General features: G+C 42.8%; 1 protein-coding gene and 1 pseudogene across 2 annotated transcripts in view; one reads left to right on the forward strand and one right to left on the reverse strand.

Moving 5' to 3' along the window:
- The window catches only part of MAML2 (mastermind like transcriptional coactivator 2), a 345410-nt gene that overhangs the window by 312901 nt on the left and 6777 nt on the right, over nucleotides 1–25732 (reverse strand). The window lies entirely within an intron of this gene.
- On the forward strand, nucleotides 7968–8892 carry LOC121476588 (annotated as a pseudogene).

The raw sequence follows: 25732 nt of genomic DNA on the forward strand, positions 1-25732 counted from the left end.
AAAAATAAACATTCTAACTCTATTCATAAAGCATGGCTTCTTGGATATGTTTTCTAAAAAGCAAAGGACTAAAGCCAGAAACACATAAGTCTTTTCTTCCTAGTCCTTAGGTTGGCAATACTACGGTATCAGTAATTATAAGACCCTTTCTAACACATAACAAAAAGTACTGACCTGAAGAGTCTGGACTCTGGTTTGATTCTTTGGTCTGCCAAAGCCAAACCAAACTAAGTCACTACACCTCTCAGAGCCTGTTACCACATGTGTGAAACGAAGAAACATCTTCAGCTCTTCTGATTCCACAGAGTGGTTGTAAGGATCAAATGAGAAATCACTTTACAAACTATAACTTGCTATGCGAATGCACTGAATGCTATGACACACATTTTTCAATATCATTTATGCAAATACAGATGTAACTATAGCCAGAAAAAGAGCAATAAAAAAAAGCCTAGGAAGCATGTAGCAAAAATAGTGGCTAACATTTATGGAGTTCCAACTAGTCCAGGCAATAGGCTAAGCACTTTATATGTATGGTCTCATTTAATTATCATAATAACCCTTTATGAGTTATTATTCCATTTTATATATAAGGACATTGTAGCTCAGAGAGGTCAGGTAATTTGTTCAAGAGTTCACAGCAAAATGAAGGGCAGAAACTCACATCCAGGTCTGAATAGCTCTTCACTACTCTACTATGTTTCACTATGTTTATTTATGTTGGCTAAGAGTTTGAGAAATCAGATAATAAGTCCACTTCTGGCATGCAGGAGAATGATAAATGAAACAAAAAAAGAAGCTAAAGAGTGAGAAGAAATAGAAGAAGCTAGAAAGTCACTACACACTTTATTTCTTATGAAGCCATCCGAAATCCTTATTATCTAAGATATTTCTGCAAAGTGTCTTATAAAATCAAATTGTGTGTGCTCGCTTCAGCAGCACATATAAAATCAAATTGTGATCTCTGGAATATTTCCAACCTTGAATGTTAGTCATCTCTGAGGTAAGAACACATGACTTGTAACATTCCTTCCATGGGGATGGTAGCAATAGACTGCTAGTGTCTATGGCACTTGGAAAGGACTCTCATGGCTAAGGCCACCAAAGACATCCCTTGATTTTCCAGGCACCATGCTGGAGCTCAAAACATGGTCTTACACATAGGGATGGTGCTATAGGAAAATGAATGCCATATTTTAGTGGCATACTGACAAGCTTTTGGAATCCAGCTTGCTTATAATAGGGGGACTACCTCTATGATGTTGAGTTTCACTTTGAGGGAGGCAATTGGGGGATCCCTGGGTGGCGCAGCGGTTTGGCACCTGCCTTTGGCCCAGGGCGCGATCCTGGAGACCCGGGATCGAATCCCACATCGGGCTCCCAGTGCATGGAGCCTGCTTCTCCCTCTGCCTGTGTCTCTGCCTCTCTCTCTCTCTCTCTCTCTCTCTGTGACTATCATAAATAAATAAAAATTAAAAAAAAAATGAGGGAGGCAATTGAAAGTTGTCTACTTTTGCTTTTTCTAAATGATTTTTCCCGGATCCTTCTAATGCTTTTTATGAGGAGGCCTTTTTCCCCATTGGTATAGTATTAGATTCTAAGAACAAAGGTATCCTTCCTTGTCAGTGTAGTATGCAGCCATCAAAAGAAGGCTTCTTCTCAGACACCAGATAAGGCCTATGTAACTAGAATGAGGGAATGGCTTGTATTTTCAACCAAGTTCATCATCTCACAAATGAAAAGTTCAAAGCAAAAGACAGGCTGTTTTAGGCCAAGCCCTCCAGGGTATTTTCTTTTTCAATTACCCAATGAGAATCCAGAAATGTGGGTTTTTGTGTATGAGAAGGGATTGCAATTCAACATTAGGACTTTAAATCATCACTGGACTTATCTTTTAAACTGATTTGTTAGAGAATGCACTGGCAATGACAGGCCCTGAGAGCTCGCCCCAGAAGATACACATTATATATTTCAAAATTTAGCCATTCTTCATGCTAAGAAGGATGATTTGAACAATAGTTGCTAAATTACACACTAAAATGAATTTCCCTATAGGAGGTCATCAGGGAAAGAGTAATACTTGGGCCAGCCAATTTAATTGTAGTAAAATACATATAACATAAACTTACCATTTTAACCATTTTTAAGTGTTCACTTCATGGCATTAAGTATGTTCACAATGTTGTATAAACTATTACCACCATCCATCTCCAGTCAGGCCATCTTCTTTTACCTATTGCAAAAATTAGCCTTCAGGTGCTTCCCTATCAAGAATTAACTTTACCTAGTTGGCTACTATATTGTGGCACAGAAATACCTTTGTTGTACTAGAATCTGAGCTAGTCCATCCTCTTATTAAATTTCATGCTGGTTCTGTGAAGTCATTTCTCTTCTTTCATTAGAAGAGCACCTATATTCTTTGTTTCCTCCAAAAGTAACAAGGGTCACATTGGACAAGGTAATAATTTTTTAAAATAATTTTTTAAAATAAATTTATTTATTTACTTTGGAGAGAAAAGCGAGCATGAGCAAGAAGGCCAGAGGAGTAGGAGAGAGAATTTTTTTTTAAAGATTTATTTACTTATTTATGATGTACAGAGAGAGAGAGAGAGAGGCAGACACAGGCAGAGGGAGAAGCAGGCTCCAAGCCCGGAGCCCGACGCAGGATTCGATCCCGGGACTCCAGGATCGTGCCCCGGGCCAAAGGCAGGCGCCAAACTGCTGAGCCACCCAGGGATCCCCAGGAGAGAGAATCTTAAGCAGACTCCATACTGAGTGTGGAGGAGCCAGACTTGGGGCTCTATCCCACGACCCTGAGATCATGACCTGAGCCAAAACCAAGACTTGGATGCTTAACTGACTGCGCCACCCAAGTGTGCCCAAAGTAATAGTTTTTAAGATAGTAAGTACTTGGATGTGTTAGCACTTTGTTAAATATTTCACACGAATCAACTCAGTTGGTATTGTGACACTTTATCATCATTATTATCCCTATTTTACATGTGAGGGAAACTGAGATATGAGGCTAGATAAACTTTCACGGTCTCACAACTAACAAGGCATAGAGCAAGGACTCATACCCCAAAGTATCTGATTCATGAAACCAACTAACTCTAAGTGGTGCACAAAGCAGGTTTCCTGCAGCACCAGTGTCACTTAGGAAGCTGTTACAAATGCAAATCCTTAGGCCCCACCCCAGACCTGCTGAATCAGAAGCTCAGAACGGAGGGGACAGGACTCAGTGAGCTACCAAGCCTCCCAGGGGACTTGGGAGGCTCACTAAAGTTTAAGAACCATGGCTCTAGCCACTGCCTCATTGCATTTCCCTTTTTTTTCAAGCTTCTTTCCTCATCTGTCAAGTGCCACCCCATGTGCTGTCGCGCCAAGTCTGTTTCAGGGCCCCACCTAGGCCTAGCCTCTCAGAAATTGCCCCATGCTTCAAACTGACTTCTCTCCTTCCTCTTTTCAAGTCTGTCTTCCTCCCAATAAAGACTCCCCTCTCCTGTTACTGGTTTCCGCTACTATTTAATTGAAAAGCAATCCTAATAAATCCTATTAGGCTTCGATGTATTCATTCATTCAATAAATATTTATAGAGCCCCGTAATATTTTAGGTGTTTTTAGGAGGTGATCTAGGTGTTTGGGATACATTCATGAATAAAACACACACACACAAAAATTACCTGGCCTGATGCAGCCTTTCATAGTTATTGAAAATGTAGGTATTTGGGCCCTATGTCAGAAATGTCAATTTTCAAGGCCTGAAATAGGACCCCAGAACCTGCATTTTATTAAACACCACAGGTGTTCTGCTGCCTGAATGAGGTGATCTGTATACCCTGAAAACACGCTCTGATTAGGAGTACTTAGCAATTCACCCAGTTTTACTATTTCTTAACTTGCTTGTCTTCTCCCCACAGTGTGGTCTTTGGGGGTGGTGGTAGGATATGAAAAGCAAAAGGAAAAACTTGAGGCAAACTGAAGCAGAACTTTATGAAGAAAGGACACTTCTGGAACCAGTTCTGCAGAGGAGATCTTGCTCAGCTTTGCCCTTGCTGACGAGCTTGAAAGACGAAAATGAATGCCACAGAAGAGGACAGAGTCAGAGGTGACCCAGTAGCCCAGGGCCCCCTGGCCAGGCCATGCAGCTGCCTGTCAGAGCGTGGCCTGCACAGTCTTTCTGGATCATTTCAAAGACAACACCTGTAACTCTGAGTGATAGTTTGGAATCCTTTTTATGTCATCTTGCTATCCCCCTCTTTCCTAATAAAAACAGGACTAGTTTGTTTAACATTTCCTCATACCACAGATTTTTTCCTGAGGCCTCACCCACTCCCAGACAATGACAGCATCCTTCCCATGGGTTGGTGACCAGCGCCGTATCTAAGAGGGCATAATGAGCACTCTGCACAGTGGCACTGTCACCGCCTTCTCTTTGTTTCAACTCCTGCTAAGATAACCTAAAACACAGGGACACAGAGCAGTGGGCAGATTATTTCAACCTTCTTCTCCCTTTCCCAAGATGCCTCCCAAATTCTTGCCCCATGTCAACTACCATTTCATTATTCTGTTTAGAAGATAACATAGGCTCATTTTGTGCCCAGAATAAATATTTGGCACAGTAGGATCCACAAGGGGAAGTAGCCAGAGGAGCAGCAGGGGTGGGTGTGGCCCCTGACATCCAGACTAGAGGCCAGAAATCAGCAATTTGAGCTGGAAGCAGGTGTCACGGCAACCGGTGAGAAACTGAGTTCTTACAGTTTAAAGGCCAAACGTGTCCTACTTCAAACAGCAGGTGCCAACTCTAGATGTTCTATCAAGAGTACACAAGCACTAGGAAGCTTCCAAAATACATGGTATGGGATCCCTAATCTATTTTCAGCAACCTGGGCTGCTTTCCTCCATCTACCAGGTATACTATAAAGGAAGTTCTCAACCAGACAGACTTGGCCCCCTCAGGAAAACTGGCAACATCTGATCCTGGTCGTGGCATGCCACTATACGTACAGAAGGTGCTGGATAAACATTTATTGAAAGGAAAAGGGGCAAAATAGTACCAAGGAATGTTCCATGGAAAACTATGGTTGTCCTTGTTATAAACTGCAAAGATTGGAAATGACAGCCCCAAACACTCCCTAGTAACCCATTATGATTATTTATATGCTTATATATTCATTTGTGTTTCACTTTGTATATATTTATACATGCATATATATAAGGTTTATATACATATATATTTATATATAAATACATTCACGTTTCATCTAATTTAATGTAATATATAATATGTATTAATATAAATAAATATATTCATCTTTCATCTAATTTAATTCACACATCTTCATTCAGCCTATTACCTCTTGGGATTAGATTTCCCATAAGCTTACTATTTATTATGTAAAGTAGAACTATCTTTTACTTACTCTAATGCTATCTCTTTCAAACTTTAAATTTAAATTAGTCCTTCTACATAGGATCTTGTGAATGGCTTCCATGCTCCTAGTTCTTTCTCATGCCCTTTTAAGATTTTGTCTCTTTGAAATAAAAAAGTTTTCATGCTCTTGCTTTGTCTTCATATAGCATTCACTCACCTGCTCTAACAGGTCAGGATGACTCACTCTCCTGCTTCCTGGTACCCTGGAGGCTCAAGAGAAAAGCAAGCCATCAGGCATATCCCTGAGGATATCTGGCTCAAAGCTCCCTGTCAATCTGAGCTGAGCTGTGTATCTCGTCCTGACAGCATGCACTATGGGGCCGGCCGTGAGAAACTCTGTGGCCCTGGTGATGCAAACTTTAGTTTCATACAACCCAGCTCCAGACCTTATTTCCTCCCAATAGTCAGACCAGCAGTTATATATGTGAGCCATTAAGGCAGCCAAAAGCACCAGTAAACTGTGAGGTACTAATGTTCTAGCATATGGACACAGCTTGGCTCTCACCTGGGCAATATGAGGCCCCCCAAAAAAGAATGGAAGGATCTCTGGTTCTTTGAATTTCAGTTTGGGCGAGTGAGTCACTTGTTGCACACTCCTGCAATTTCCTTCCATGTAATATTCTAGAAGGATGAGTTTGTTTGGAAAACAAGCAGCTATTCCTGCCACTTCTTCATCCCCTATCCTGTGGAACACAGGAAATCACAGTACTTGTTCACTCACTCAACGAGCAACCGTGTGCCCAAACGCTCAGGTGGGTGCCGTCGGTACACGGGTGAAGAGGAGAGCAAAATGGGCAGAAAGTGGGTAAATAAATGGAGGCAACGCAAATTGTAATAAGTAAAAAAAGGGGGGGGGCAAAAATACAGAATAGTAGGTGAGAAACCTCTCTGGAAGAGGTGGTCAGTCAGGCTGTCATTTAAGTTGAGATGTAAAAATTAGGCAGGAGCCAGCCAGGGGACGAGTTAGAGAAATCACATGATAGAGGGCTCTGGAAGGAAAGGCACTCACTCAGCTGGGGAATCCGCTGCTCCACACACCGGCAGGAGGACAGTCAGCAAGGGCATGGAGGCCTGCACGCACAGGACTTACAGATGCCAACGAGTTGGGATTTTATTTTATTTTATTTTATTTTATTTTATTTTATTTTATTTTATTTTTTTATAATTTTATTTTTATTTTATTTTTTTATTTATGATAGTCACAGAGAGAGAGAGAGGCAGAGACACAGGCGGAGGGAGAAGCAGGCTCCATGCACCGGGAGCCCGACGTGGGACTCGATCCCGAGTCTCCAGGATCGCGCCCTGGGCCAAAGGCAGGCGCCAAACCGCTGCGCCACCCAGGGGTCCCCGAGTTGGGATTTTAAATGCAACAGGAGGCCACTCAAGCTGGAAGCAGGGGTGTGGTGGGACCAATTTTGTGTAGTGGGAAGGCAACATCTGCTGCTGTACTCAGCAGGTACCAAAAGGAAGGCGGGTTCGGCGGCTGTCGTGTCAGTGGAGGGAAGGGGGGCACCGACCTGGGCCAAGGCAGTAACCACATAGGGGATTCAAGCTTTGTCTTGAGGTGCAATTGCCTCCAGGGCAATTGCCTCCTCTGCCTCCAGGGCTCCAAGCCTTGCCCCCAAACCCCCCCACCCCCCCACACACCCCCCCCACCCCCCGAGCCAGGGGGCGGGCACCATCACTTCAGAGTTCAGCACTCAGCGTCTTGGCATTCATCATCTTCCCAAGCCCTCTGGTTGTACTTGTCCTTCAGCCTGTCCTGCATTCCACAGTTATCCTCGGGGTCCCGTTCCTGCTGGAGTTCCCCTGTAGTGCCAGCACACTGCCCCGGCCAGCTCACACGTGAGGTCAGCAGATTCGCCACGGAGAGGAAGGTGCACCGCTGCAAAGCTCTGCTTTTGTGTCTTCTAAAGCACCCAGAAGGCACATGGGAGCACATCGATGATTGTTCTCAGATAGCTACAGTTCCATCATTGCTCCAACCAGCTCACACATGAAGTCGGCAGATTCGCCACATAGTGCAAGGTGCACTGCTACAAATCTCTGCACCAGAAGGTGCTTTAGAAGGTGGTGGGAGCACACCAATAGTTCTAAAGCAGCTACAGTTCAGTATCTTCAAATCTCTAAAGTGGTGTTTCTTTCTTTTTCTTTCTTTCTTTCTTTCTTTCTTTCTTTCTTTCTTTCTTTCTTTCTTTTTAAGATTTTATTTATTTATTCACGAGAGACACAGGGGCAAGGACACAGACAGAGGGAGAAGCAGGTTCCATGTCAGGGAGCCCCATGTGGGACTCGATCCCCAGATGGAGTCACGTCCTGAACCAAAGGCAGATGCTTAACCACTGAGCCACTCAGGCGTCCCTCGAACGTGGTGTTTCATATCTGACCTCCACAAAGGCCTAAACTGTTTGAGCCAAGATGATTTCAAAACTTTCCAAGACTTGGAGTTACCCCCGAGTCTGTGTCTCCAAAACTGGCCCGAGAATCTTCTATAGAAATCCCCAAACGTGCTTTTTCTTCGAGAGAACACCCAATGGCAGATGACGCGGGTGCTGCGGCAGGGCCCAGAGGCCCGGGAATGGGAGGCCGGGGTGGCTTCCGCGGAGGCTTCAGCAGCGGCATCCAGGGCCGCGGCCGTGGCTGTGGTCGGGCCGGGCCGGGGCCGAGGCCGCGCAGCTCGTTGGGGGCAAGGCGGAAGCCCAGGAGTGGACCCCCGTCACCAAGCTGGGCCGCCTAGTCAAGGACATGAAGATCAAGTCCCTGGAGATCTATCTCTTTTCTCTGCCCATCAAGGAATCTGAGATCATTGACTTCTTGGGGGCATCCCTCAAGGATGAGGTTTTGAAAATCATGCCCGTTCAAAAGCAGACCTGTGCTGGCCAGTGGACCAGGTTCAAGGCATCTGTGGCCATCAGAGATTACAATGGACATGTCAGTCTGGGCGTCAAGTGCTCCAAGGAGGTAGCCACTGCCATCCATGGGGCCATCATCCTGGCCAAGCTTTCCATCGTCCCCATGCGGCGAGGCTACTGGGGGAACAAGATCGGCAAGCCCCACACTGTCCCATGCAAGGTGACTGGTCGCTGTGGCTCTGTGCTGGTGTGTCTCATCCCTGCCCCCAGAGGCACTGGCACTGTCTTAGCCCCTGTGCCCAAGAAGCTAATGATGATGGCTGGTATTGACGACTGCTACACTTCAGTCAGGGGCTGCACTGCCACCCTGGGGAACTTTGCCAACGCTACTTTTGATGTCATCTCCAAGACCTACAGCTATCTCACCCCTGATCTCTGGAAAGAGATTGTGTTCACCAAGTCTCCCCATCATGAATTCACTGACCATCTTGTAAAAACACACACCAGAGTCTCCGTACAGAGGACCCAGGCTCCAGCTGTGGCTACCACATAGTTTTATACAAGAAAAATAAAAGTGAATTAAAGCTTGTTAAAAAAAAAAAAAAAGAAAGAAAGAAAAGAAATCTCCAAATGCCAGAGCTTCTGAATTTCTGTCAGTGGAGCCCAGCAATTTCACACACTCCCCAGTGACTACTATATACAGTAATGTTTGAGAACCAAAGCCCCAGAAGCTGCAACTATATTCTCTTAACAAAAACAATGTGATGTGTTAACTTGATTAATGTAGAAAATTGTTAAGAGTTAACAGAGGAAAAGAAATGTTTCCTGGGATCTAAGTTTTTTGCTTGTTTTTTTAATTGTTCCAAGTGCTCTGTGCATCTCATGGACTGGTATATTATTCCATCCTCTATATGAATGAACAGGCCAGATGGGTTTAAAAAAATACCATCCTTTGAGGTCACAGAGCCAACAATGTTATAGCCAGGATTCAAACTCAGGATTGCTTGGCTTCAAAGCATCTGTTCCTTCCTCCCTGGCCCTCTCCACCCTTGTGTCTTTAGAATGCTTTTCCTCTTAACTAATCCACAGCCCATGACTGCCTGGAAATCGGTCACATTTGTTCATGTCTTCCAATGATTCGAGGGATTGTATGTCATCCTTTCACACACTTCCTGTCCAATGGAAACAAGGGGAAATTAGGAGGGTATATATATATATATATATATATATATATATATATATATATATATATAAAATAATGCACAGAGCTCCAAACTACCAGGTATCCTCACAAAAATATACTGCACCACTCTCCACCAACACATACCCCTGGCTCAGTGTGTATGTTCTTTCTGGGGCTGGCAGTTACGAGGATCCCTTCCCTCTCACTGCCAATTTCTCTAATGGTACCACTCCAGGAAGGAAGATGAGAGAGGAACTGAGAGCCAGGCCACAGCTTCCCAGCCTCAAGAAGGCAGGCACCTCCTTGGCAGGAAGCAGCTGCCTGCTCAGTGCTGGACTGAGGAAAATCCAGGGCCTTTCTGGCTCAGGTGTCTGGGATCGATTGGTGAGGACAGAAACCCCAGAGCACATGCGTCTTTCCTCTCCAGGCCACTGTGCTGACAGATGACTTAGCAAAATATTGCAATAGAAACAGCATCAGTAGGAAACCATCAGGTAGATACTGAAAGCACTTCTACATATCTAAATGATAAATTCCTGATGATAAAGGCTTCCACACAAGTTGTGAACCCCAGATTGAGCTATTCTTCCCACTTCATACACACACTGGTGGCAGCCACAGCTCTGGCAAAGAAGGGGGGCTGGAAAGGTGCTCTGGGAGTAACATGACTATACGTCCTGCTATCTTGGATGGTTTAGGTTGAGTGGAACTAGGGGGTCATTTCTGGTAGCACTTTTGGTAAGGGTCAGAAAAAAGAAAAGGCAGGTAAAATCAAGGGGTATCTAGGTAAGCAAATCCTATGATAAGTGCCTTAGGTCATTTATTGCTTATGACTTCAAGATAGGTGCCACTGTTATCACCATTGTACAGAGGACAAAAGTGAGACTCAGAAGAGTCACACAACATGCTCCAGGTAACACAGCAGGAAAGGGGAGTTCTGACTCAAATCCAGGAGGGTCTGACTCCCCAACCTTAATTCTTAAGTAATGGACTTTACTTCCCTTAATTCTTAAGTAATGGACTTTACTTCCTCACTTAGCTATCAAAGACAGAGAAGTAATCATTTAAGACAGTTAACAGAAGAATGTAATCACTGGAGAGACTGTATTGTTTACACGGCTTTCAAAAAGCCTCCCCTTATTCCTGCAGACAAGGAGAAGAGCTCTCCGCGTTTCTTGCTGAAGTTAGTCAAATGTAAGTCAACATGAAACAGCGGTTTGAGGTCCATTTACTTACCCCAGCCCCCTGACCCACAGCATTTGCGACATGAAAAGCAAAATATAAAACAGAATACAAGACTCATGAGAGTGAGGATCTTTGTTTTATTTCCTGATGTATCCTAAGTGCCTAGAACAGTGCCTGGTATATCTTTGATGCTTAATAAATACAGGGAACATGAATGGATGGCCTAATTTTAGAATACTCACTGGTATAACCTTCCTCAAAATCACAGTAGGGGAGATGGTACCTGGGCTTCTATACTGGTTCTCACTCTCTTGGATCACTGTCTCTGGAGGACTCCAGCTGCTGTGGCCTGAATACCTAAGCAGCCTAAGGACAGGCCACAGTGGTGAGGAACTAAGGCCTCTGGCCAATAGCCAACTGAGTGCTGCCCACAACCATGTGAATGAACTTGGAAGCAGATCCTCCATCCCCACTCAAGTCTTGAAGTGACTTCAGCCCCCGCCAATGATTTGAGTACAATCTAATGAGAGGCCCTGAGCTAACCTTTCTGAATTCCTAACCCTTAAAAACTGTGTGAGATAAGAAACGTATACTGTTTTCAGTGCTATGCTTTGGCATTTGTTATGCATCAACAGATAATACAATTATCTACTCTCATCATCTTATTAACATGGCAACTGGCATCTGACTTTTGAACAAAAACCGTAATAAAAATTTTTTACAGGAAATTCTAAGAGCTCAAATCTGCAAATTCTTCTCCCTCCTAAAAGTTCTGAAAACATAAATATGTGTTCTTCCTTCTGATATATTATGGCCTCTTCCTTGCTACTCACTGAACAGTTATGCACATATGTAACTACAGTAGGGCACAGATGCATTATAGTTGTGTTATTCTGAAAAAGGTCCAGGTAGGGAACAGTATCCATCTCCCCCAAGAGAGGGAAGAAATATTATTATGATTTTTTAGGAAAAATCTTCTTGCTGACAATAAATTAATTTTGATATTTAAAAACTTTTTAGGCACTTACATTCAATACTGGAGGAAATACAACTCATAAAACAAAACAATTAGATACATTTCAAACTGAATAAGCAATACGAAGTCAATAAGCATATAATAATATATGCCTAGAAGGGTAGCCCTGAGACAGAGCCAGTTGAGATTTTTCTGAATATGGCAGAGTTCCCAGAGTGGTACCTCACTCAAAAAGTTGTGCAAGGAACATTCATCAGTAGGAATCACCAGCTCATCCCACAGAAGCTACAGGGAGCTTCCTAGGATGGCCCAGGGAGATAAGAGACATGCAAAGCAGGCGAGATGATTTCATGGCATGATGTTTTTCCATCAAATGGTCACTGTGAGTTCGGATATATCTAAGAAATACCTACATCTCAACAGGGGGAAATGGAATAAAATGGAATTAACTCCTTGTTATACTGATTGGTGAATGCCACCTGTCAATCAATGCCCTACCACAAAACTAACAATGAGGTACACTCAAGGGAAGGGGGTCATTATGAAAAGCATTACTTAGAGTATCACCACAGCCCCCAGAGCAGCTCTGTTCAGCCACCTAAATAGTGAAACTTTTAGAATCTTAAATCACAGGAGAAAAATATCAAAGTTCAACCCCTCCTTTTGAACATTTAAATTCTTGGGGCTCCTGCTTTATGGCTGTAAGTCACCATCTCCTCAAAAGATTAGTATGTATGTTGTTATACTTGCCCAAATTCCTCTCAAAGATCAAAGAAACAGCCATATTTGAGATCATCTTTCCTTCACCAAATTTCTGAATACATCTATGTATCTAGAAGCCAGTGAGAATTTGGGATATTATTTACATCCTCCTAATGGAACTAGGAAAGTCTTCAAAATATAGAGTGTCCGGGAGATGTGTCTATAGAACACTTTTATTCTAAATAGAGAAAACATCAAGGGCAGGAACAATTTCCTCAGTATACTGGACTGCTCTCCTTAGTTGTTCTGGTCGGTCATGTAAATTATGTGCAGCAGCCATCCCCTCCACAAGTGTTTGATAGGCATCTATCTATCAAAGTAAAATGACCTAGCAGTTACATCTCTTCTTCGCCTCAAATTACCAGGATGACTGGACCATCAAATTAAGCCACTAAATGCCAAATTAACTTTTTTTTAGATCAAGCATAGTTTTGAGTTAGATGAGTGGAAAAATAGTCCTGAAGTCTGAGCTTCTTTTTTTTTTTTTTTAATAACAACTTTTCAACAGTTAAACTGCTTTTGGTAAGTATCAATAAAGAAAGTGAGCCCCAGTCCCAGCACTTGTTTACGACTAAGTGAAAGGCTCTTAAAAATAGGGTGTTTGATGGCCCACTGCCAAAATACGAACTCTAGCAGTCCGGAGTGTACAGCTAATAATAAAGAGTCAGTGTTACTATGAAAATCCCCGAGACGAAGCTCCAATTCAGCTCCAGCCTTTTCACCAAGATGTTCCTCACAATGACACAGGGACATAAATTTGGAGTTTGAGGTCAAGGTGGGAGGAGAGGAACCTCAAGATGGGGGGGGGGGGTCACTGAAAAACAAAGTTAACAGATTTTGCTGGACTGACTCAAAACTCAAGTGCAAAACAGAACACAAAGAGCTCAGCTGGTGGGCAGCCCTGGTGGCCCAGCAGTTTAGCGCCGCCTTCAGCCAGGGGCGTGATCCTGAGACCAGGGATCCAGTCCCACAGGCTCCCTGGGTGGAGCCTGCTTCTCCCTCTGCCTGTGTTCCTGTCTCTGTGTGTGTCTGTCATGAATAAATAAAATCTTAAAAAAAAAAAAAAAAAGCTCAGCTGCTGCTGTGGGGCCGCTTGCTTTTTAGAAAAGAGGAAAAATGCTTAGGTAGATAACAAAATAGACAACAACAGCCCAAGGTGAAGGAAGTATGTGAGGCATGAAGAAAGCTATGTGTTCTTTCTCTTAGGATTCCCAATCCTAGAATGAACGGATATACAAAAAGAGGAAATTCTGGGATGTCCTAAGACTGGCCACTCTGTGTGGAGTGATTGCACTGGCCTCATTTTGGTGGATTCTTCTTCTCAGCCCCATGAGCCTCACCCTCAGGTCCTTTGGCCCTCGGAGAACCTGACCAACGGTGGAGTCTGCCCACACTGAATAAGCACAGATGCCATCACACAAAACTCCGCATTCAATTCAGAGGGTTCCCATACTCAAGATGTCATGTCATTACTTGCCAGGGAGAAGGAAGCTACTGATAAGAAAGCATTTCCTAAGAGAGCACAGAACTTGTCTTACTCGCTTCTCTAGTCTGGGTGCCTAAAGGGGAGCTTGGACATCAGACCGCAATACACGGCTGTTAAGCTTTTTTGTTTTCAGAGGCAGCTGTGGCAGAATTTGATTCCCCAAAGAAAGTTCTGGCGGTCTCCTGCTTGGGGTGTCACTTTCTCATTTCCCTGCTGTCGCTGTCTCTGCTTCTCCCAGAAATGGACCTTCCTCAGAGCACTGATCATGAGTGATGGTAGCTGCAGGACTTCCACAGGAAAGGGGCTCAGGGGCCATCCGGGTCAAGTCAGGGAGGGAATGAAGCCAAGTTCGCACTGCACTTCAGACAATACTGAAAAAAAAAAACCAAACTCAGTCGCCTTCCCTGAGCTCTCACAGAAAGCAGAGGTTTCTCTTTTTTTCTTCTTTTAGAATATTTTATTATTCATTCATGAGAGAGACAGAGAGGCAGAGACACAGGCAGAGGGAGAAGCAGGCTCCATGCAGGGAGCCCGATGCAGGACTCGATCCCGGGACCCTGAGCCAAAGTTAGATGCTCAACCGCTGAGCCACCCAGACATCCCAAGAGAACAGAGGTTCTAATGCCTTCAAGGAGCTTACCAATCTTCAAGGCACTTAGAGCCTAAAGTTACAATTTATTTAACCTATTTAAACCTGACTTTATAAAGGGGTATCATTAGATACCACTTGAGCATTCCTCCATGGAAAATTGACATTTTCCTCCATGGGAAGAGTTGACATTTCATCAGAAATCTATATTTAAGACCCTCCAGATCTGGGTTCCTGATCCCGAAGAATCCATTCCAGGGACTTGTCACCATGTTGCCTTCTCTCTGCCCATGGCAGTTAACAATAATGAACCACCATGGCCCCCTTCCCACCAAGCTTGGATATCACCTTATAATCCTCCTCATAGCTCTCCACGTGGTTACTACCAACCTCTGCTTCCATGCAAGTCAAAACCTATTTGTCACTCACAGATTCTACATATTCACGTGTGTTCCACCTCTTGAAAAAAACAAGAGCCTGGAAACGGTCTCAGAGAGTAATCTGTAGCCCCTAGGCATTCATTCTGAATTTCATCTGCACCTCTAGCAATGAGTCAGCTTGGGGCGCCTGGCTGGTTCAGTGGTTGAGCGTCTGTCTGCTTTTAGCTCAGGTCATGATCCTGGGGTCCTGGGATGGAGCCCCTTGTCATCTCTCAATCCCACTGAGCAGGGAGCTTGCTTCTCTCTCTCCCCCTTCTTGTTCTCTCTCTCTCTCTCTCTCTCTCTCTCTCCCCCCATCAAATAAATGAATAAAGTATTTAAAAACAAAAACAAAATCCCCAATGACTTAGCTTTACTCACTACTGACTTTCAAATGTCTTGCTGCACATGGGCTTCCAAACTGAGGCCTGGGTCGTGTGTGAGCTGGAGTCTGAGATTATCTGTGTAATGACCTTCTATACGCAGTAGGAGACTATAACTAAACACACAGGAGGTGGCAACATCCCACTCTGTTCAAATACTGCCTCTACCATTCGTGGCTGAGTGATCTGGGCACGTTCCTTCCTCATCTGTCAAATGGAAATAAGATTGTACCTAGTTCACCATGTGATTGTGAGGACACATGAGTTAATATTCTAAAAACACTTAGAAGAGTGCCTGACAGAGTAAATACTTAATGAAGGTGTTTTAAAAACAAAACAAAACAAACCCTGAACCAAAAGGAAATCTTCGAGGTCAGTGTTTCACATCAGGTGTAAGGTACATTTAGTCAGAAAAATGTAAAGGATTGGGATCCTTTAAAAATTCATGCTCACCACAATTTAATTTCAACAAACATTGGTAAAATGCTTGCTTACTACATATCTGGCATTACTGTCCCCTAGGATTACGAAGATAAATAAGGTACAACTCCACTTTGAAGGAAAATGCCATCAATTATGAACTCTTGCACTTTCTCCAGGTAATGAGAAAACACCCATCAGCATGAAAAACAGATTCAACCTGGATCTGAATAGATTTGAAATCACTTTTCAGCAAAGAGCTGTAGGTCTCTCCCTTAAGTTCCATCAAAGATATTCATTCCAAAGTAAGCAACAGCACAGAGAAAAACTTAGACCAATCTTGGTTACAGAGACAAATCTGCTTCTCTGATTCAGATCAAGTTTCTATTCATAACAACCTTGTAACCCTCCCTCTCCAGACCTATGAGGTGGCTCACTTGATCCACAAGAAACATGGGTAGCAAAGTGTGGGCTTTCACAAATTTAAAACAGTTCTTTCACCTTGACTTGGCTTCTTACAAATTGATTTTTAAAAAGAAAAAAAACAAAACAAAACATGACTCCCCCTTTTCAGCCTCTCTTATTGTAGATTTGATGTGCCCCAGGTGTCTGACATCCTCATTCCATTCATGATTGCCATTCTTTCTAGGAGAGTCATTGCTTCAAATTATGTGTGGGTATGCTTCTGGAAGTGCAGGACATAAAATGTCCTCATCTTAGATGCAAATTCGGTGATGTATTTGGGACTTGATTCCTCAACTTTGAAAGCTGTGCGCCCCGGGCAGACAGTCCCATGGATCAGGAGGGTAATGTTTGCTCACTTGCAGAGTTAGTGCTGGCCAGTTTGAGTCCCTTACCAGTCTCTAAAATGCATAATAATACCCCAGAGAATAACTGGATATGTGTGTCCATACTTTGTAAACTGCAAATTTGTTATTCAAAAGTAAGATATTAGCATTTCTCAACTTCTCTGAGTCTGTCTCTCATTTGCAAAATTTTAAAAAGCTGCACTTGCCTTATTTATTTATTTATTTATTTATTTATTTATTTATTTATTTATTTATTGTTTTAGAGGGGGAAGTGGCAGAGGGCTAGAGAGAACCCTACATAGGCTCCTCACTCAGCACTGAGCCCAACGGGGGGCTTGATCTCATGATCCTCAGATCATGACCTCAGCCAAAACCAAGAATTGGACACTTAACCAACTGAGCCACCCAGGCGCCCCATGCATTTGCCTTATTTATAGCACAGGGTTTCTGTGTGGGTAATATTGGTTGTGTCCAGGTAGGGGGATATTATTATAATAATTGCAAAGACCAGTTACTTTTCTAACCTTCCTCCTGAGAACCTACTATGCCTCTACTTCCTTTTGGTCCCGATGTTAATTTCCTATTTGTTTTCTCTTGCTAAGGAGGGGCAATATTCTTCTTTTCCTCAAAGGGTGCCTGTCAGTAGTTTTTCTTTAACTCTCAAATCTCAGTGACTTCTAAGGAAATTATCACAAGAGTTCCGAGGCACAGAAGATGCTGGTATGACCACCTTCCTCCCGAGGAGCATGGGAACCAGCATTCTGCATAGAGGAAAGCCACACACCGCCTGGACAGGGGAGATCACTGTGCAGGCGGTGGTCCAGGACCTGGCAAAGAAGCCCATCTCCTACTCCAAGGGTAGTTGTTTCTTTATGCTTATCACTTTCTACTTCCTGAAGCGTTTCCCAGATATGCTTCTGTTTAATTAATCCAAATCAATATCCAATCAGCTGCTTTAAAGAACAAAGAGGTGTGTGCTGTATCACTAGTTGCATTTATCTCATTGTGTTGTTTGTTTTATACTCTGTCCTCCCTCACCCCACCCTCTTTAAAATATAAATTCCACCAAATAAGAACTTGGTCTCTCCCATGTGGCACAAAGGACTAACACAGGACCCAGCGTATAGCAGTCACTCAGTATGCAACCTCTACTCCATCATCCTTACCCTTATGCGGATGTTTGTTACTGATGAGAGGCTGGGCTTTAGAGTTTCAGTCTGGGAAAAATCTGAAATGATTATCATGTTCTTGTGTCTTTCAAATGGTTGTAGCAATGGAATCATGTTTTTAATCACATTAAGGCATATCTATACCTGGGGCACCTGGGTGGCTCAGTGGTTGAGCGTCGTCTGCCTTTGGCTCAGGTCGTGATCCTTGGGTCCTGGGATCGAGTCCTACATCGGGCTCCCTACAGGGAGACTGCTTCTCCCTCTGCCTATGTCTCTGCCTCTCTCTCTCTCTGTGTGTCTCCCATGAATAAACAAATAAAATCTTTAAAGAAAAAAAAAAAAGGCATTTCTATACATAAACCTATAGATATGCCAGTGACAGAGGATTGTACAGGACCTCGGTTTCACGTGTCTGCTATCCATTATGCCCATCAGAATGTTTTCGGGATGTGGGTTTGTTTTCCATTTTGTAACTGCCTTATCAAAAAGCAAGTGCCCTTCCATTCCAACCCTCCTCATACTGTACTCGTTTCCTGCCAAATTTGGGGGATCATTTGTATTTTAATTTTGTAATCTATGGCTCTATACTATTGAAAGGTTCTCAGTCCTGGGGGTCTCCTTAGGATGTATGTGATTTTTCATGTTGCAATATCACACAGATGGGATGGCCCGGCTTTTGCTCTTAATAAATGACCTGAATAAGTAAATATATATATACACACACACACACACACGTGTATATATATGTATATACCTTAGTATGATTAAAAACTTGGTGTTTTATATATGTGTATATATATATATATATATATATATATATATATATATATATATATAATGCATAATCAAACAGGAGGTGAGTCCTTTGGAGGCCCATTGCATGTTCTTTCACCTCTCTTTGGTACCTTCATTCCTGAAAGACTCATAAGACATCTCTTGTTTAAAAGCCATTGATCTGGTCATTTGTTCAACAAATATTTACTGTGGACCCAAAATGCTCCAGAAACTGCTAGGGCCTAGGACACGTGTAGTGAACAAGACTGACAAGCTTCCTGGTTTCAAGGAGCTAATGTTCCTGGAGGGGAGGATAGGAAATGCACCCAATAAACAAGGAAGTGACATAAATTCAGATAGTGATAAAAGTTATGAAGACAACACCTTTGTAGTAATAGGAAAAGAGGAAAGAGAAAGCGATTTGATCAATCATGTGTGTACATGAGTTAGGGTAGCCAGGGAGGTCTCTCCAAGCAGGTGATATTTGAGCTGAATCCTATATGCCAAGAACAATCCAGCCAAGCAATGTGCTATGGAATCCAACATTTTTGGGTTGCAGATGGGGAAACTAACAAGCAAAGGAGGGGTGACGGGCCAAAAGGTCATTCTGTTAGTTTAGCAGCAAAACTTGGACCAGAATGGAGGTGCCTTGTCACTCAACACTTAACCACTGTGATACAATGTTCTCTTTCCTAGTTTCTGCAATTTGGCATACTCTTGTCTTCTGGAGCAATTTCCTTAAAAACTGATCTTCTTTCCCATACTGTTTAACGTATTTCTTCATTCTATTTTCTTGGTAAGTCACCCTTGTAACCAACTTGTTAACAATCATGGTAAAAAAAAAAAAAAAACATATATGGGGAGGGGTGTGTGCATGCACACATGTGTTGGGGATCTGGGTCCCTAGAAAAACTAGGGAGTTTAAAGTTAGTAGGAAAAAGTACCATCTCTAAGGCTGCAGTCTAACAGATAATGAAGCTGAGTACCCTTGGAAACAAAATGAAACGACAGCCCCAACCAAATGACCCTCTTGGCTTCCTGCTAGTTACATCTTGCTTTGTGGAAAAAAAAAAAAAAAGCACTGGACTGGCCTGGAGTCCAAGTTGGGATCCACAGACCTGAGAGTCTACAAATTATAAAGATGCAATATGCAGAGCTATGCTCTAACTAGATCAAGAGCTAGGCAGGGTGGGAATTATGCTATCAAAGAAATCCTCTAGATTTAATATTTGGTTGGGTAAATTTTTCTCGGTGGATTTGTTTGGAGCAGATCCTGTACATTCCTTTTTTCCAGTTCTATTAAATCCCTAAACAGATCTGAGTTTTAAGGGCTTATGGCCGCCCCTGGGAAATAGGTGATTACACTCTCTGCTTAGGGTTTTAGTGATAAGAAGAAAAAAAAAATGAGGCAGTGGACTGAATTCCCCTCCCCCAGACCAATTTCTCGGTGACTCTCTTTTGTAGTTCCTCTTTAAAGCAGAAACATATTTTTAAAATGAAGTGGTGACACATATAAAATCCCATCCATTAATCTGTGCTTTCCAATCGTGTGTATACGAGAGAGAGACAGATTAGTCAATTCCTAAGGAAGGCAGGCTCTGTAAGAATATTTTCCTTTTTGTTTCACATTTTAGATTTCATGAATTATTTCACAGGGGTACTCATCTGGGGATCTCCTTCGCCCCCAGAAATGTTCCACGGGTAGCTGGGATAATCTGGGCAGACAAAACCAGTACTTCCTCTCAAAATAAAGTTAATGAGCCAAACTCTAGGCCTACAACTGTGTTATTCATCCTGGAGCCCTAAACTCCAACAAACAGGGTCAGATATGGAGTGATCTGTTCATGTCACCCAGGAAGAGCGTTAAGCAATTAATAGGGCTGGGCGCATGCCCTTTGCCACAACTGGACCTTGCTCCCAAGATTACTTCAGACCCTCCTCATTAGCATTTCCTTTAAAAAACAAAACGTCCTCCCCCTTGCCACCTTTCCTTCTCTCAGTTCTTCCTAACAGATACATTGAAGGACAGCCTGAAAAGTGAAAAACCAAAGTGAAATACCAGGGAACTTATTCAAAGGATATCCACCCAACAGGAGCGCCTGTGAGGTGATAGAAGCCATTCACCAGGTGGCCTTTATGATTTTTCCAAGAAGGAAAGCAAGTACCAAGGAGGTAAAAGGACTTGACTCAGTTGTCCTACTAGTTAGTATCACTAGAGACCTTCAACATCCAATTCCTAGGCCAGAACTCTGGCACCATATCACTAATAAGTATATTAAGTAGAATATAGTGTCACTATATCACCTTCCTCTTTGTTTATTCACTTATTGTTGAAGTATAAGATGGAAAAAAAATGAGGGACTCAGAACAATGTGCAACCAAAAGAAGAAGGAGGAGGAGGAGGAGGAGGAGGAGGAGGAGGAGAAGAAGAAGAAGAAGAAGAGAAGAAGAAAAGAGTTCCGAAACACCACTCTTCAAGATGGAACATGCTTACTTTCCCCCCTGTACGCTGTTGTAGGTTGCAAAGTCTTCTGTGACCTAGAAGATCGAATGCAATTACATCGCCCATCTATATTTGCTATGCTGTTTGAATCTCCCAAGGGCAGCATCGCAGTACAAGGGGAGTGACATCTTTATGAGGTTAACCCTTTTCTATTTTAAGGGTAGACTACCGAAGGCAGATGTGTTCTCTGGAGCGTAACAAGAATGCTGGAAATTTGGTAGTTAGGAGGAATGACAACACCAGGCCATCATCCAGGAGGGAGAAAATAAATTGCTGTTCAGAGGAACGGTGAGCTGGGGGAGCCTAGAAGAATGTCGATGCACACTGAGAGTGACAAAGATGACAAAGGAAGGAGGGCTCAAATTAGAGCCCAGTGACAGAGGAGAAAGCAAGGAAACTAATGTTCCTGAACTCAACCGTGTGCTAGGCCATATGCAAGGTGCTCCCATGTATTATCTCATTTAATCCTCGCAACCTTCCAGACAGTTTCTATCACCGTAAAAAGCAGAAAATGAGTCTCAGAGATGTTAAGTAACCCAGTGCAGGGGGGAATGCAGCTCAAAAGGGGGAGCCATAGCCCCTGCTAAGGTTTTCCAGCTCCGATTCAGTTGACCTTTGCCAAGTTACAAACCACCCCAAAAACCTTCTAGCTGCAAACTTTGATGTGATATTTCCCTTGATTCTCTGGGCCAGCTAGATGGTTCCTCTGTTGATTTCACCTGGGCTCACTCACTCATGGGGCTACACCACGTCAGAGGACTGGCTAGCCCAAGGGGGCCTCATTCTCGTGTTGGCAGCTGCTGCTGGTCAGGAACAGGGGTGGCTTGGTCCTCTGCATGTGGACACTCACTCTTTAGCTGGCTACATGAAGTCCTCTGTGTGGTGGTCTAGTGCTCCAAAAAGATTCTTTTTTTTTTTTTAACTGCCTTACTGAGGTATGGTTGACACATAAAGTGCTATATATATTTAATATACACAACTCTGTAAGTATGGGGTAAGTGTACACCCCTGAAATGGTCACCACCATCAAGGCCATAACCATCTCTATCACCTCCCAAACTTTTCTCCTGACCTCTTCATTATTTTACTATATTTGTGGTAAGAACACTTAACATAAGGCTCTCCCTCTTAACAAATGTTGAGTCAAGGAGGGCTTCTTAAAGTTCATTCTCACAAGTAGCACAGTGTCATTTCTGTCACATTCTACCGGTTAAAACAAGTCACAGGCCATTCAAGATTCGGAACGGGGGCAGCGATGGCATCTAGTTTTCAATGAGAGGAGTAGTAAAGTCATATTATGAAGGGGCATGTAGGAGGGAATCACTGTGATCATTAGAAGACAATCTAGTAGGCTCTAAACTCCCTGCTTTTTCTACTACCAATATGTTAACAGAAATTCCCAAATTGCCCCTATTGTTTTTATAGATTTGTAAAAAGGTCCTTAATAAAGGGCACCTGGGTGAGCACAGTTGGTTAAGTGTCTGACTCTTGGTTTCAGATCAAGTTGTGATCTCAGGGTCATGATCTCAGGGTGGGGAGATCAAGCCCCAGATGGAGCCCCCTGTGCTCAGCGGGGAGTCTGCTTGAGACTCTCTCTCCCCCTCTCCCTGTACTCCTCCCCCCACCACACATGCTCTCTCTCTTTCTCAAATAACTAAATAGATCTTAAAAAAAAAAAGTCCTTAATAAAAGGACAGCTCTTTATAACCCAGAATAGTAAACTTGGGTTCTTGTCCAGCCTCTACTACTCTTTTAAATAGGCTTTAATTTTCTCATCTGTGAATAAAGAATTTGGTCTGTTTTCTCTCTAAAGGCTTATGCTACCCTATACATTGATAGAATAACATCCTATTTTCAGATCAGTATGAACTGGCTCTCTTGGGAGCTGGGCAGGATGGAGATGAGGAATGACCAGAGATGAGAAGGCTTGTATTTAGCATCCTCCCTTTCATTGCTGTGGCTGCAGGATTTGGGAGGCAGTGAGCAAAGGAAACTCCTTTGCTCCTGCAAGATTTTGCCTTCACAATCTTCCATGACCTGGGTGCTGCCCTGACCACTTGCATTTATTACATGCTAAGCCAGCTTGGGTCCTCCAGCATTATACCAAGGATTAGAGTACAAGTCCTTGCTCTAAAGGCTTCCAGACCTAGTTAGGAGAACTATTGTTGTTGTGCACAACAATTCCTATGCAACACACACTTACACCAGCTAAGCAGACGGTGGAGGTGAAAAGGCTCCTGAGCTGCTCTCTTCCTGAGGGAAATGGTTAGCTGGGAACTCTCTCAGAAAGATATTGTTGCCTGTCTATGGAAGATCAAGTTCCCAAGGAGAAAACTAATGTTTAATTTAGCACAAAGACAGTTCAGAATCTCTCTCCGGGGGACTGAGCCTGCAAACAGATCCCCGTGCAAAGAATCTAAGTGAGAAAAGGAAGGTCTCTCTGGTGCAGTGGCTACAGGACTTGGGCACAAACTTCACTGAACTATTGCCTTCGCCTGCTGTTTCTGTCAGGAGGACTGCTGCTCTTCCTGTTTACTCTTTGGTCTGTACTTTGTACTTTTTCAACACTTCTGTGAAACAACCAAATGGGATAATACCATTAGCATATGCTTTTGTTGTCTGAAATTACATAGTGCAGTGTGGCAATCAGATGTGCAAGCCTTAGCTGGTTTACTGAGTATTGGTCCACTTAGGTGAGCAACAGTACCAATAAAAAACTAAGTTTCTCACCTGCTTAGCCAGAGAATGCTTTTATTTTTACGTAATCTAGACTCCAGAGACCTCCAGAGATGAGCAGTGTACATTCTTAAGTATGGTAATCATCATTCCAAAGACACAGTACAGGTACATTCTGTATTCGATTAAGCCACTCCTTTGCACTCTGGTTACCACAGCTTTAAGAGATTATCCTGTGTACCCCAAAGATTCCTGGTACATTATTAGAAGTTGTTGCAAACTTTTGCCTGAAGTAAATTTTCAGAAAAGGGGAAAACCAAAACAAACTAAACCAAAACCAGGCATGTAATTAACTTTCCATTCAAATCCAGCAGAACCACCTGAAGAGAACATTGTCCTACAATGAGGAATTCCAGGTGGGTGGACTTCAGGTGGGTGACAGTTACCAGTGTTGCTGGGAAAGGCCCACAAATAAAACTGAGCCACATTTCTGATGGAAGAGGATTTGTAAAACCATGATGTGATTGATTTCCTATCAACATACGAACGGGCCATGACGACTCAGGAAGCAAGAACCCTGGTAAAATAATATAAAACAAAAGAAACCCAACATAAGGTTGACTCTACATTTTCTAAGAATATTACACTTCAAGAGGAAGATGGGAATTAAGTGTAAATGATGGAGAATAAACACACTAACAAAAAAAATTTGACTACATTCTTTGTTCTGAGTTAGAACCAATAAATCCATCCTTGCCCAGACATCATCCACCCAACAAGACTATTCCTATTCTTAACCTGTCACCTTCAGCAAAACATCATGCTTTTGATTAAGAATTATCCTCAACAAAACTTGCTTTGAAGCCTTGGCAATATTTTCCTCATGTTTCTTACAGAATCAACCTTTAGGAGGTTACCGAGCAAAGAAGAGATTCTAAGCTAAGAACCACATCGAGGCACGAAATTTTCCACATGTTCCAGGTCCAGGTTGGGAAGAGGACAAAGTCCTGTTGCTGTTCATTTGAGGTTGCAGTGAGTTAACGGATTCCTTAGTGACTTGAGCCAAGGACCTGACTTTCAAAAGCATAATTTTAAATCTCCACAGCAGGGAACTTCTAACTCCTTGTGACTCTGTGACCAGATTCACTTAAGAATTCTTCATCAGTCTGAATTAATAATTCAGTTAAATTGGTAAATTTGGACTAATCAGTTCTAATGATTCCAAACTCTCAATAAACGATTTAAATTTCTCATTTACCCACAAAGCCTACATCCCACACTTGCTAGGCAACTGAATGGAAACCTGGCCTCTATTCCAGAAGAAGTCAAATAAACACTCTAGTTAAGTTCTAGATCAGAGGTCCTAGAATCCCAGGAATGGAAGGGACATTAATTGACCCTGTTCTCAAGAAGAACCCTATTAAAACCCATGCCAGGGAAATGTAAATCTATCCCAGATGACATCTCCATTTTAAATTATTTCAGGAAACTGGATGAAATGGCATCCATCACTAACCATTTTAATTAATATTAAAGAAAAAGGCCATGCCCCCACAAAATATCTCTGATACATTCTAAAGATGGAATCCTGAACTGGAAAAAAACACGAATCTGACTCAGGTATGTTACTTTTCACAATTAACAACAACAGTGAAATTTTATTGAGCCTCTACTAGGTGTCAGGCAATAACCTCATTTAATCAACAATCCGAAGTAGTTCTATTAATATCATTCCATTTTATATCTGAGGAAACTGAGGCAGGAGAGTTTAATTTACTTAACCAAGTGGTAGAGTTGTGATCTGAAACCAGGTAGTCTCACCTCTGATCCCAGGCTCTTAACATTGCCCCCTTGCCTCCTTAAGTGAACTTTCACAATTCTATTTCCAACCCTACCCACACATTTCTTAGCTGTAAATACAAAGAGGGCAAAGGCTGTATCAAATTGCTGACCCTGGATACATGAACTTTCATGGCAGAGAATTACTGCACAACAATTCTTTATCAAATTAACAGATAATTTCCAAACTCTATAAAGCACCCATGTCCACAATCTGATATAAAATTTCAGGACTTCTGCTAAAATTATTAAGACCCATGGAGAACACAGTGC

Source organism: Vulpes lagopus, chromosome 15 (assembly GCF_018345385.1).
Source record: "Vulpes lagopus strain Blue_001 chromosome 15, ASM1834538v1, whole genome shotgun sequence".
Classification (NCBI taxonomy): Eukaryota; Metazoa; Chordata; class Mammalia; order Carnivora; family Canidae; genus Vulpes; species Vulpes lagopus.